The 15549-nt window shown below is 36.3% G+C and overlaps 1 long non-coding RNA gene across 1 annotated transcript in view; it reads right to left on the bottom strand.

Annotated features, from left to right (window-relative positions):
* Nucleotides 1-10600: 10600 nt before the first annotated feature.
* The window catches only part of LOC123383880, a 32461-nt gene continuing 27512 nt past the window's right edge, over nucleotides 10601-15549 (bottom strand). Inside the window, exon 3 of the long non-coding RNA XR_006594218.1 lies at nucleotides 10601-13136. This is a non-coding gene — a long non-coding RNA (uncharacterized LOC123383880). The remainder of the gene's footprint in view (nucleotides 13137-15549) is intronic.

Genomic DNA, 15549 nt, shown 5'->3' on the forward strand with positions numbered 1-15549 from the left:
TTTTCAGTCATTATTGTTTTAAATATACTTTCTGTACCTGTATAGATTGTTTAGGAACCCAAATCAGGCCAGAGTGTGCACTGAATTCTCTGGTCAGGTAAGACCACTAGTTTGCTCTACAGATAGGGTAAGGCACAGGTTGTGCTCTCTGTTGAAGAGCGACTATGTATAGGGCTGTTGAATGGGCTATGCAGCTTCCTCTGTATTCTGGTTCTGTTCCTTGGTCAGACAGGCTAAAGGCTGTATTCAATAATGAGTGGGGCTATGAATTAGATTCCCTACTTGGGTGCAAGTAGCTCTAAAACCAATAAAGCAGCTCTAAAACCAATAAAGCTCTTTGCTCGTTGTCTTAACTGAAGCCAACGTGCTCTCCAAGTTCCCTGACCAAAAAGGGCCACTGGTTTTGTTCTACAAACTACTGGCTGTGCCCACCCTCTTCTTGACTTGAATGCCTCTGGGCCACACAGCATCTGGGAGTTCTTGCCAGCCCTCCCTGTCAGATGGGGCTAGAAGATACTCTTCACCATGGGTGGGGCTGTGATTTAGCTCCTTGCCTGGCCGGGAGGGAAAAGGGCTGCTCCAGGATACTCTCAAACTGGCTTGGGAGGTTCTGGGAGCTATTTTCAGTCTGGCAATGAATTAATACCAAACCTTTGCACAACACAGGAATATTCCACACCTGGTATTGGGGGCTTTGCTCTGGGGGCAATCAGTTCTGCTCACCCACCTATTGGCTTGAACATCACTGGGCTGCACAGATTCCAAGAGTTGTCACCAGCCCTTCTGGTCAGATGGAGACAGAAGACACTGTCCACAGAGGGTGGAGCTGTGATTCACCTCCTTACTTGCGTGTGTCCAAACTGGGTCCTAGGGCCAGTAAAACTTCTTTGAGGACCTGAATCAGGTAGATCTACATCCAGACAAGTTCCTTGGTCAGAGTGCACTCCTAACTTGGCTCTGTGGATGACCCAAACCGCTGGTTAAGATTACTACATGGGCACTGCAGATATGAACTCAGTCAAGATACATGTGCTAGTTGCTGCAAGCCCTTCCCCCCTTTTTTGTCACTGTCAGATTCCCTATGGCTGCACCCTATACCCTGACATTTCTCCTACGATCACATGGTCTAAGAGCAGATTGGAGGCTCCCATAAAATATCCCACAATGCTAGGAGGCTGGTTTATCCCCTGGATTCTCCTTTCCCAATGGAGGACCTGGAGGCATAGGGAAAACCTCTCCACATAGTGCTTCTTTAGCCTGGGAGAGGGGCAACGTGGTCAAGGCATAGTCACTTTTCTTATGCTTCTAAGGCAGACTGTCTTGGTCTCTGTGATGCAAGGGGGGTGCTTCAGCCTCACCCCCATGTTCTAGGATTCTTTCAGTGGTGTCTTATTGTTGAGTAGTTGTTAGTTGTTCTTGTGACAGAGAGCAAAGTCAGGAGTGACCTATATCCCTGTCTTGATGTCACTCTCTCTGCTTTTTCTGATGCTGGGATTGCTGGTCTTTGACAGAGCTTATTACAAAGCAGAGCTGTGGAGGCAAAATATCCACTCTGATAATTTTCAAGGTCTCTAAGATATTCTAAACAAATGTAGAAAGAATGAGCTAATGAGGGGCTGGGTACAGGGAGAAGAATCTGCTCCCTCAGAAAATATCTGCAACGAGAAGATGGTGTCCAGCCAATTTCCGTGTTGTTGACCCTCTTCCTGTTAGAGGACTGCATCCATTCCCTATTGCATTGTTCCAGGGCAAAAGGTCAAGCATTCATTGGCTATGATTAGACTAGTTTAAACCTTAACATCTGCTTGTAATTAGTATACATCCTTCCAAAATTCTGATATATGATAAATTCTAATCCTTCGTTTCCAGGGCCATTGCACATGTTTTTCTAATGTGTGTTTTCGTAGATATTTCATAAATTTTTTGAGGGTCTTGTGAAAGTAGTTCTTGTGAAAGTAGCACACAATATTGTCTAACATTTGGAAAATGCAAAAAGACCTCCCAAAAGAAAATACCCATAATCAATTTATAAAGAGGTAACCTCTGTTATCAGATTTTTATATATTATTCTAATTCTGATTTTATATCTATTTTTGTAATGAGAGAGTCAATCTATTTGCAAACTGTTCTTTATTTTTAGATGTGTATATCACAAGTGTTTCTCATTCTATTTAGTGTTCTTCAACAGCATAATTTTTGTTGCTACTTAGTATTCCATTTTTCTCCATAATTTCTGGAGAATTATTTTCAAACGTATCGTAGAGTTGTGCCAATATTTTCTTTTCACCTTTTAGTATCCTCTGGATTATGTATTTATCTACTTCTTCATTCTTAAATTTGTTTATTTGTGTTTACCTTCTATTTATTTTTTATTAGGGTATTTAATGGTTATTATATTTATCTCCCATTTCTTTAATCCATACTTGTAAAAACTTTCTTGGTAAAATTTTGTTTTAACATATTCAATTTCAAAAAAATATATTTAATTTCAAACTCGTCCAAAAGCTGATAAGTAGGACTGGAAACTCCCATGTATGCCCATTACCCAAATGCACCAATTGTTTACATTTTGCCCATTTTCTGTATTATTTTATGTAAGTATGTTATATATAAAATGTATATCATATATGTATTTCTGGTGCTATTCTACATTATACTAATTTTTTCTGAAGTGTTTTGGGAATAAGTTGAAGATATACCTATATTTCTCTAAATATTAGAGAATTTAAATGTGTCCATTTCCTAAGGACAAGGATATTTTCTTGTAAACATAGTGCAGTTGTTAAAATTAGGAAGTTAGACATTGATAAACTATTGTTGAACCATAGTCTGTATTCAAAATTTATCTGTGCTGTAATAGTGTCCTTTATAGCATTGTTTCAGTTAGCACATCTCTTAGTTTTTCCTTAGTCTGGAAGAACTTCTCTGTCTCTCCTTATCTTTCTTGGCTTGAAATTTTGAAGAGGTCTGAGCAATTATTTTGCAAAATGTCTCTCAATGTGATTTTGTCTGATCTTTCCTTGTGATAAGATGTGGATCATACATTTTGGAGGAAATATCACAGAAAAGATATTGTGTTATTGTCAGTGCATGACATATGGGGTAAAGTGACCTTAGTTTGGATCACTTGGTTAAGGGGGTGTCTGCAGCTTTCTACACTTTGGAGTAATTTTGTGTCCTTTGTCATTAATAAGTAATTTGTGAAGAGATAATCTGAGGCTATGAAAATGTCCTGATCCTTCTTATTCACTAATTTTAACATCTCTTGATGATTTTTAACTCAATTATTCCTTCTGCATTTACTGACATTCTATTATAAGAAAGACTATGTATTTTCTCCTAGTTACTTATACCTGCATGAGGTCATGGATTTCCTATGTTATTAAATTTGTTGTAATCCATTACTATATTTATTTTGACTACAACTCATTCCAAAATTACCCACTGTGAGTCCCTTGAAGTTGTCTTCTTTCTTCTTTGTTTTTTTTTTAAATGTTTATTTATTTTTTGGGAGAGTGCAAGCAGGGGGGGGGGTGTGCAGAGAGAGAGGGGGACAGAAGATCTGAAGTGGGCTCTGGGCTGCTGAGGGCAGCTAGCCCGATGTGGGGCTCGAACTCCTGAACCGGAGAATCATGACCTGAGCCAAAGCTGGGCATTCAACCAGCTGGGCTACCCAGGTGCCTCATGGGATGCTGCTGTTTTAAGACACGTAGGAAACCTGATTGTTTAGTGGGTTTTACAAAGACTGAAGTTCAATTTGAATCAGAGTTCAGGTGCTGTCAGGGCTTTCCTCTTTTTTTTTTTTTTTTTTTTTTAAACGTTTTATCCATTTTTGAGACAGAGAGACAGAGCATGAATGGGGGAGGGGCAGAGAGAGGGAGACACAGAATCGGAAGCAGGCTCCAGGCCCTGAGCCATCAACCCAGAGCCTGACGCGGGGCTCGAACCCATGGACCGCGAGATTGTGACCTGAGCTGAAGTCGGACACTTAACCGACTGAGCCACCCAGGCGCCCCTCTTCTTTGTTTTTTAACCTTAAAACTATGTTGTTTTTTTCATTAGAGCTTCAACTGTTTCCTATTGTTAAGTTTGTTTCTATGTGTACTCAAGTGTATACTAAATTGTTGATGTATAGGAGATGCCTCATTAAATTTCAACCTTTTACTCGAAAGTCTTGAAACAGCATAATCTTGACTTGGTAAGAAAGTTTCTACACTGGAAAATAATTTACAGGTAAAACAGAACATCCTATTAGATGTCAAACACATCAACGTTCTCTCTTGTTTTTCACCATCTTAGTTTTTAATGCAGCACTTTTTGGAAAGGCATCTGTTGGTTTTTATCTTTAGGATAACTGTCTTGTTATGACATGGGAAGAGAACCTCATGAGATTTATAAATGTTCTAAACCCACCTATTTTCATGTTTAAGCCATGAGTCTGTATCATCCATCTCAAACTTTTGATTTTCAGGAACCACTTTACTCTCACTTATAAGAGTTTGTAGATCTTTATACACTCCATGCTTTCATTTTTTAAATGTTGACACGATGATTTTTGAGTTCATCAATGTATTTGTAAATGTACAAAGGCAATGTAATTTCTTTCTAGGTTTCTGTGTCAGGTATACAAAAAGAAAGGAGTTCAGATCTGCTTTTATGCATTTGTAAAGATGAATTCTCCGTTGCTTAACATTCTCTTTGTCTTGAATTTTTTAAATCCTCTTTGCATGTACACTGGGATTCTTTCTCCTGTGGTCTCTGGTTCTTGACTTGTAATGGTGGGTTTTTTTAATTAGTTACCTAAATGTCATTGTGAATGAGCCTGCTGAAAATGCCAAAGAGCCAGCATTTGTTGGGGACTCTGCTCTCTATGGAGTCATTCCCAACCAATGTCCCTGGTTGTTCTTTTCTCTGCTCAGAAAAAGAAAAATTCCGTCATGGCCAGGAGTTACAGTCCATGTTTCCACCTAGGCTCTTCATTCTGATATAGCTCCATGATTCTTTGAACACTTACTTCCATTTTCTCGAGGTAACCTGACTGTTTTCAGTCAAGAATGGCATTTTGATACTGGCGTCTGCGTTCTGATCATTGCTGCTGATGTTCCTCTAGTTCCTGTCAGCAGAGAGCTAGGAAATATCTTAGTTTATATCTACATACTATATCTGTATGTATTGCAATATCTGTGTTTCTATTTATATATCTTAATAACTACAGTTTCATTTTTAATTCAATACCACAGTCACATATGGTTCTCCTCTTTCTATATTATTATCCCTCTTTCACTGTTTCTGAGTAGTGAGAAATCTGGATTCCATTATCCTCAATACTTTTACCCATTTGCACAAGTCTATAATACATAGATGTTAATTGCAGAATTGTTAACTCATACCACTGAGAAAAGTAAGCCTACTAACAAGAACCTTGTTCACAGATTTGATTTGAGGCAAAATGTATATACGGTTAGCTGCACAAAAACCTAAATCTATAATTGATGAATTTTGACAAGTGCATACATACACGTAATCCACATTCAGGGCTTTAGAGAGATGTCTGATTTTAGAACCAGGACAGGAAATAGAAAAGATGAGCTGGAGCATCTTGTAATGCCAAAAGTGTGGAAGTGTTGGGGAAAAAAAAAATCATAGAGGCATATCAAAAGGCCACATAAGCAAAATGAAAGATATTCCAATGGTCAGAGCTACAGCAATTTGAGAAAAGAAAACAGTATTGGATTATAAGACAAAGTATAAAATATGTATTTAAGAGTCTATCCTGATAGTACTTGATTGAATAAATAAATAGACCTGAAGAGACAAATTTCCCATGCAGAGTGTTCCAAATCATTTGTGTAGATACTCTGCTGGCAAGAAATAGGGAGCGGGGCATGTCAGTGGCTCAGTTGGTTAAGCATCCCACTTTGGCTCAGGTCATGATCTCATGGTTTGTGAGTTCAAGCCCTGCATCAGGTTCTGCACTGACAGTGCAGAGCCTGCTTGCGATTCCCTCTCTCTCTCCCTCTCTGCCCCTCCCTCACTTGCACACACTCTCTCTCAAAATAAATAAGCTTAAAAAAAAAAGAAATGGGGGCATAACCCCCACTTTAATGTGGATTGTGCATAGCAACTTGCTCCTAAAAGATACAGTATCAAAAAGAGGGGGAAAAGTTACTTTACAGTGGAAAAATCCACTTCAGCCCATAGGTCAAGGTTAATGTCAATAGTGAGGAATCATATTAATAGTAGGTATGCTTGGTAGAAAGTAATGGAAATGGCACTTTATCTCCGTTGTCTTCCTTCCAAAAATCTATAGACCCCATCTAATGATGAGAAAAATATCAGACAAATTCCAACAGAAGAGACTTCTCCAAAATCCTAACCAGCACTCCTCAAAACTGTCAAGGTCCTCAAAAATGAGGGAAGTCTGAACAATTGTCACAGTCTAGAAGAGTATAAGGAGACATGGTGAATAAATGTAATATGTTATCCTGGATAAAATCCTACAACAGAATCTGGGTTAAAACTAAGAGAATCTGAATAATATATAGACTTTAGGTAATAATAATATATCAATATCAGTTTATTGTGACAAATATACTGATGTAAGATGTCAACAAAGGAAACTGTGAGATATAAGGGAAATTTGTAGTATAATCTCAATTTTTCTGTAAGTCTAAAACCTATAAAATGAGGTCCATATTTTTTAAAGTATATGTTGAATTATAAAAAGCCCACATGGTTTGGGATTGTGTGTAAAAATTCTTAGCAGTCTAAAGGTCAATTGTATTGAGTTATGATTTATTATTTCCTTGGTTTACAATGTTAACTGCATTCTTTTAATAAAATAATTCAGAGTTATTTACTTTCACTCCCTCAGGTGAAAACTTCCACATATGCTCTCCAATACGCTGTTTTGTAACCTCTTATTGCAATATTTTTTAATAAAAATTCTTCTCTGCAACAATACATTATGGAGTTGGTTTTTCAGCTTTATTAAGTGAAGGACATTTGTTCTTCCCATGATAGGTTCAAATAAATCTTGCATTCAAAACGCAGATCTCACATATATTACTTTTGCTCTGGAAAGGAAGATGTGCCTTGTGTGATAAACAAAATAATACAGTGCAATATGTGACAACTGTGGATCTTGAGGGCTGAACATGACCCTGAAATGAGGAACGCCAAGTACAGCATTGTGCAAGTTATTCCAACAATGCTAAATTGTAACAGCCAGGGCAAAAAGAAAGTACAATAAATAAGCAAAGCAAAACAAAATAAGCAAACAAAAAGGCACATCACTAATTGAAAATATTCATAAACATGTATGTAATAAAGCTTATCACTTTTTTTCAGAATTTCTCAACATGTCATAAGGAAATATTTGTGGAACTGTTTGCCATATTTATCTAAATATACAGCCAATTCCGGTTTCTCTGTTTGGGGGATACCTATTAAGATCAAAGACTTTTCCCAGATATTAAAGTTCTGCATAACCTCAGCCAAATTCCGGAAAGAAAATTATTTTTCCGTTTGGGCAGAAATTCATATTCTATGATGCTAAAGGGGGATAATTCAGTTCAAAATAGGGGCTTTCACTAGAGTATGATGCTGTTAGAACTACAGACAGCAGCCTTTAGACACTAGAAGAAATTGGTATCACTAAAGAAAATCGTACTAATTCAAAAAAATAGGACAAAAGCATAAATATACGCCCTTTGAGTATCCTATCAGAACATTGTCCAACACGACTGCCCAAGGATTATCTAATTCTCTAGGGGATTATCTAGGGGATTATCTAATTCTCTGTGTTTGACTTACTAGTTACATTTGATTAGGCCCAGGTTCTGTGAATTATGTGTCAATGATATGGATTTTTTTTCCAGTAGAGGTGCAAATGATTTCTCTTTGGTAGAAAAGATAACCCAAAAGGTTGTAGTTTTTATTGCCCTGTACGATACTAATCAGTTCTGTCTTTCACTGAGTATACTTATTTCAGCAAGTCTTTTTTTCCTCACTGACTTAATATAAATCAATTTCAATCTCATTCTCTCTATCTCTGTCTCTTTCTGTGTATATGTACACACACGTGCACAGATAGATATACACATATAGATACATAATATGTATGTGTAACATATATTATTATATATCACAAACATTCTTTAGATTAGCTTCACCATTCTGCTGGCCCCCTTAATGATAGATCAAATACATCTCTGACACACATTGATTCTACATTTGTATGAGAGTCCTGCTATAATAAAATAATTTGAAGTTATTTACTTCTTCTTCCCCAGGTGAGATCTTCCACATGTATTCTTCAACCCGCTAAACAGGTCACTGAAAAAAGATTTATGCATAGATTCATTGGTTTAGAACTACATAATGGCCACCAGAGTTCACCTCTTCCCTGCTGCCCCATATGCTCTCATGTATTTATGATTATGAGGTGGCTCAAGACAGTGTTTGTGAGCTCCATGAGTGCTGACAGAACACAGGTGGGCTTGACTTTTGCAAAGTTGAATAGATGCGTGAACAAGTTGAATGTACTAGAAGCTTGCAGAGCTTTTAAGCAGGTAGAGAAAACGCTTTTGTTTATTTAACATTTTACACTTTAAAAGAAAACCACTTCTTAAGGAAAATCAGTATTTACTCATTTCTTTAAATAAATATTTTTAATGTTTGTTTATTTTTGAGAGAGAGAGACAGAGTACAAGTGGGGGAGAGGCAGAGAGAGAAGGAGACACAGAATCCAAAGCAGGCTAGTATTTACTATTTTCTAATCAAATATTATCCTTAAGGTTAATGAGATAGACTTAATCTGTCACTTATACAGGGGGAATTAACATAATTAATTAACATTATTATTTATCAAGTAGTCAATTTTATAAATTGTCCCTTTTGTGATATAGTGACCACAGAATCAAAATATATTAAATAGTTAAAATACATAAAACAGGGACAGAGTAACTACAATGTTAAATTTTATTAAATAGTCATCTAGACAAATTCATAAACAAATGTTTTGCTACTCTGTCAGCCTAGGAATAAAGTTCCATAAGGTGATGGTCATCCTTGAAACTCTCTTCTGTGTAGCTTCTGGGACAAAATAAAGAATGTCAGTAAAATACCTGTGCTGGTGTAGCCAGTATTGAGGATGAGAAGGCCCTAATTGTTAGACTTTTACATAATACAGTCAGCATCTTACAAATAAATGGTCATAGAAGTACAAATCTTGTCCCAGGAAAAAATCCCTTGTTTTTTCTGCTTTAGTTCACTTGTTAGGTTCTCACAGAATCTGTAATTTACAAGTCACTTTCAAGAACCAGTATAGTGTCATGGTTAAAATTTGAATTAAAAACTTTTAACTCTACATTCAGTGTTTTCTCCAAAAGATGATAGTATCCATATTCTGACTTTTGATTATTTTAGGTCAGGGTTTATTAAAACTTCATTTCGTGTTTTAGCATGGGCAACAATATTTTCAGGGTTTAATTCCACAGGAACAGGATGTACGCATATAAAGTAAACTGTGAATTAGCCATGTCAATGAAAACATTAGCATGAGAAATGAAAACTTCATAACTAGTGTAGCACTTGAAATGGAGTTAGGTACCACCTGCAAAGAAGTGAATGTGTGTTTCCATGTCCATTCACATTTATATGTTTCATGACAAACCTTAACTTTTGTCTCCAACATAGTTTCAGTTAAAAATATTTAGTGCCAGCCACACTGGGGTTTCCCAAAGCATACGTAGTCAGAAAACTTGAGGGGTTATTATTCTTTTACTAAAGTATTGTCTTTATTACAGAGACAAATATTGCTTTTGACCAAAAGGCCAAAAAAATCTAGTAAGCTTTTGGGTTTTCAACTACTTTAATAGACATACATAACACTATCACTTGGACAGTCTTCAAATAAAAAGATGACTTATGAAATAAGTCACATTGAAAGGCCAGACACACTGATTGGAGACTAAGAACCTCAGGTTCCAACAAAATTCACACTACAGGTGTGTGTGACATGACGAAACTAACAAATCACCAGGGACTGTTTTTTCCTCAAGTGGAACATCAGAGGGCTGGATTGACTTCTAGAAAATGTCTAGGTTCTTCGCTTCCATTTCACAATTCATTGACTTCTCTAAATTTTCCCATCTGTCATGAAAAATAAATTCCAAAAAAATTTCATATATTTATGAAAACATAAACAAGCATCTAAAGTTTAAATAGAATTTCTACCGGGGGGAAAAAAGAAAATGGTTGTCATAATTGTACCTAGTTTTTACATTACTAAAAAAGCTAAGGGGCACCTGGGTGGCGCAGTCGGTTAAGCGTCCAACTTCAGCCAGGTCACGATCTCGCGCTCCGTGAGTTCGAGCCCCGCATCGGGCTCTGGGCTGATGGCTCAGAGCCTGGAGCCTGTTTCCGATTCTGTGTCTCCCTCTCTCTCTGCCCCTCCCCCGTTCACGCTCTGTCTCTCTCTGTCCCAAAAATAAATAAACGTTGAAAAAAAAATTAATTAAAAAAGCTAAAATAACCTTTATAATACAACTATGAATTTCTATTATTGGAGAAATGTTCAATTTATTGTACATTACCTGTAACCGTACCAAATAAAACAAAATTCTAAATATCTCTTACACTTGGAAATGCTGCAATATTTTTGATGTACTGGCTAAAAGTACAACTATATTAAGTGACAAAGGTTATAAAATAATTTCTAAAAATAAGCATCTCACAGACTCTCACTTATTTTTCTGAGAACATGCAAATACAAATGAACATGAAATCAATAGTAAAACCTACGTAGGTGAAATGCCCAACTTTGAAAACTAAAATTTATGTTCATCAGTATGAATTCTGTCAGCTTTGTTTTCCAATCCTCTCACTCTTTCCCTATCAAATCAAATTTTTGCTCAAGTATTATCTTCAGAATCATTTATAGCCAAGTCATTGTGTTCTTGCTGAATAATTTGGTACCTCAGCTAAGACCAAAAAAAAAAAAAAAAAAAAGAAAAGGCAAAATAATATCCAGAAGAATTAAAACATGGCTCTTTCTATTAGTGTTGGCATTTCAGTTCTGTTCAGAGACCCTCTCAAATTTAGCTGGAGATAGTTTCCATGGTAACTGAAGAATGTGCTCTGATGAGTCTTGAAACAGACAAATAAGAATCTTTGCTTCTTACAAGTGGGCAAAAATTTAATGCTTAAAGCTTAATGCTCTCCAATGCTTAATGGAAGACAGTTGAATCTATTTTGGTTTAGACAAAAGCTGAAAAAAAGCTAGTTCTGTCAATTACACAAAGTCTAAAAGGTAGACATTAGTAAAGTTGAGGGTAATAGAAGATATTGATATACATCCCAACTGTTTTAGCCTTTTCAAGATATTGTTTTTCAGAAGAAGGAATATATTACTATCTTATATTAAATATTTTACACTACCATGAAGAATTTTAAAAACCAATTTTCTTAATCCAAGCAAATATACCACTTTCCATTGTTATTGTCAATGTTTTAGTTACTTCCTAAAGAATTTAAATGCAGTTTATAAACACTGCAAAAAAGTCAAAATGGTGTTTAATTTTTTATGTGTGTATGGGGAATTTATTTGTTTTTGGTAGAGAAAAAATGGGGATCGGTTAATGGAAATGTGAAGTCAGTATGTGAAGGAATGAAACACTAGCAAACGATTGTGTTGAAAAATAGGTCCGCCTTTCAAAGTCTAAAAAAAAATACCCATGAACATAAAAAAGAAAATTAGTATTATTCAAGACAAATTATGACCCTACTTGAAAGTGTCTCTGCATAAATTTGTATAACAGAGATCATGAAAATAGATAAATCTACTCTAATCCCCAAAACAAAATCAACAAAAAGGACAGTTAACTCCCTAAAGAGGAATCTGTGTCTTTCTTGGTTGTGACTGTAGTTACCAAGGTAGTGATTATATTTGAGAGGCCCCTGGCTACAAATCCAATCTCTTCAAGACCTTCAGTAGAATCTAAATCAAACAGACTTTTATAAAGGATTAACTTGTGCTCCCTAGTGCTCAAACACCCGACCTTGGCAAATGAAACTTGTTGCAAAGCAAGACAAAAATCAAGGTAATTGTTGAAAAATGTGCTTTAAAATTGCTTTCATGGCAATTCTCCAAAACAGAACTTAGAACATGTCCAGCTGGCCTTATTTAGAACCCTGTGACCCAGGCATTGTAACTGACAGCATAGCCACTAGACCATATGATGTATTTGTGTGATTTAGAGGGTACAAATGCTAATATTAGGGCTTACAGCAAATAAAGCACAAGTTGGATTTAAGCTACCTTAAACTCCTTCATCTAGACATATTTGTGCAGTATATTAACTGTACAAGGCAGCCCTAGCATAAGGTCTTGAGTATGCAGTGATGTGTAGAACAGGCCAGTGAATACCAACAGAAAAAGAAAAAAAAAGATTGGGATCTGGTTATTTTATAGGACTATTAGTATTTAAACAAATTTGGTCAACATTCTTTAAGAACCTACTATGTGCCAGAAATACTGTGTAAGTATGATAGGAAAAGATAGGTTAAAATAGGCAGAGAGGGAAAGGTTAGGACCTGAGGTCCCTGGGTGAGGAAAAACACATATTTTGGAACAATGCTGGGAGCGTTCGACTACCGCAAACCCTCTCGAGCGGAAGGTCCCTCTTAAGAATGTGACAGACACCATATACTCCCCTTCAGATTTCCCTCAGGAGTTTGACAATCAAAATACCTAGCTAAAAAAGTAAACCATAAAACTTATGTTATATAGGAAGAACAGTATGACTAGTCTGACCCCTCACACAATGGAGTCGAGTGAATTAGGAATGGACAAGCCAGCACCTAGAGTTATCCAGCCAGTAAGGGCAGAACCTGAGAAGGAAGGAGGAGGAAGGGAAAGGAATGCTGACCAGAACCTTATAAAACCAGAACCCTTGCCTATAGTCCGTGGGTATTCACCTTCCAATGCCCACTTTCTGTAAAGAGAGCTTTCCTACTATTCTTACTTTCTAATCTTATACTGTAATAAACTTTTGCCTGTTGCCCATTCTGTGTCCACCTCTTCATTCTTCAAAGTGGTGAGACAACAAATCCTTGATATTGAGGTAAAAATCCTGCAACATAAGAGATACAAGGATAGGATTTCAGAAGTACAAAAGAACTCTCAGTACATAGCTTCTTCTTCAAATCACTACACTAAGAGACTTTACCAAACCAATCATGATTCTTGGCAGCCTAAGACCACATTTCTGGGACTACCCAGTCTTTCTGTGATGTGAGTTCCTGCCTGAAAAAGCTCAAGGCTGTCAAAGGAATTTACTGTTTGTTCTATCCAAAGACTGATAATAGGCACCTGGCCCCACATTCTTAGAACACTTACTAAAAATAAATAAAAAAGTAAAGCTTACAATTGTAAATCCTTCTCTATCCCTTTGAGATATATGTTTATCTCCTACAATATAGGAGGGTCTTTCTCAAGAATCTGAAGCCATCCCTTTGAAATGTAAACTTCAGGAAGGATAGCATTTTTATCTCCCAGTCTCTGTGGGAGGACATAATCCTAACCTCAATAATTGCTAGCTACGAGACACAGCTGACCTAATTGCATTTATACTGATGATCCTCTTACCTACTTTTTGTAATTTTTGACTCCCCTGAAACTGCTTGGATACTCCCTTTCCCTAATCCTTCATTCTTCAAGACATTCGGTCACCTCTGACCCAATTAGAATAGAGCTCAGTCTTTCCCCTACTGTCAGTATTTACTCAATAAAATTTGTTTTCACCACTTTAACTAATGTTTGACTATATTTATCTTTGACAGATCTAAAGAAACTATTTTAGTGTGGAAAAAAAAGTTAAAAAATGACCACTGGAAATTAATATTACACTGTATGTTGAATAAGTGGAATTTAAATAAAAACTTTTTTAAAAGACCAAAAAAATACAGAATAAAAAATGCTATCATAGTACATTTAATTAATTAAGTTGAAAGTGTGTGATATTAGGTCTCCACATTGATACAAATGATAATATAATACGTGAGAAGAAGGGAGACCTCTATTGGGCACAAGAGGAAGGCAATGTGGTTGGAGTGGAACTTTAACTAGGCTCTATGAGTTTGGATTTGGATAAGGGAAATAAAGAGAATTTAACTTAGTATTGACATATGTTCATTTTATTCCAGAAGACATCAGAATTGTCATAACCATGTTAATAAATTCCAAGATCCATATGGGGAGAGTTCTTGTCTGATTGCTGTTTGTACCTGCATCAACAATGTGTAAAATACAGTGGTCTCAACAAAAATTCATTGAATTAACAATTTATTTAAATAAAGAGAGACTAAATATGTGAACTAAAAGGCAGCTTACAGAAACAACCAGAAATGAAAGAAGAGACACTACAACTGATGTCACAGAAATAAAGAGAATCATAAGAGACTAGCATGAACAGTATACCAACAAACAGAATAACCTAGAAGCAATGGATAAATTCTAGAAGTATACAACCTGATAAGAAGGAATCACAAAAACCAGAAAGTCTAAACAGACCTATAACTACTATGGAGATGGAGTCAATAATAAAAAACCTTCCACCAAAGAAAAGCCTAGGACCAGATGACTTCACTGGTGAATTCTACCAAACATTTAACAAAGAATTAACAACAATCATTATCAAACTCTTCTAAAAAACTGAAGGGGAAGGAAACTCATTTTATGAAACCAGCATTACTCCAATACCAAAGCCAGACAAAGACACTATGAGAAAAGAAAACTATAAGCCAATATTCCTGATGAATATGGATGCCAAAATCCTCAGCAAAATAATAGCGCATTCATCAGCGCATTAAAAGCATCATATATCTTGGGGCGCCTGGGTGGCGCAGTCGGTTAAGCGTCCAACTTCAGCCAGGTCACGATCTTGCGGTCTGTGAGTTCGAGCCCCGCGTCGGGCTCTGGGCTGATGGCTCAGAGCCTGGAGCCTGTTTCCGATTCTGTGTCTCCCTCTCTCTCTGCCCCTCCCCCGTTCATGCTCTGTCTCTCTCTGTCTCAAAAATAAATAAACGTTGAAAAAAAAATTAAAAAAAAAAAAAGCATCATATATCTTGATCAAGTAGGATTTATCCCTGGGATACAAGGATGGTTCAACATAGAAAATCAGTTAATATCATATATCCCATTAACAAAGTGTACAATTATCTCAAGAAATCAGGAAAAGGCATTGAAAAAATTTTATACTCTTTCATGATGAAAACTCTCACCAAACTAGGAAAATACCTCAGTCTTCTAAGATTGAGAATGTAGCAAGGATGTACACTCTTGCCATTTATATTTAACATAGTACCAGAAATCTAGTCAGAGAAATTAAGCCAAATAAATAAACAAATAAATGGTATAACTGTCAGAAAATCAAAAGTAAAATGGTCCCTGTCTGCAGATGACATTATCTTATATATAGGAAACCCCACCAGAAAACTGAATAGAATAAATGAATTCAGTAAAGTTGTAGAATAAAAAACCAACAA

The sequence above is a fragment of the Felis catus genome, chromosome A2 (assembly GCF_018350175.1).
Source record: "Felis catus isolate Fca126 chromosome A2, F.catus_Fca126_mat1.0, whole genome shotgun sequence".
NCBI classification, from domain to species: domain Eukaryota; kingdom Metazoa; phylum Chordata; class Mammalia; order Carnivora; family Felidae; genus Felis; species Felis catus.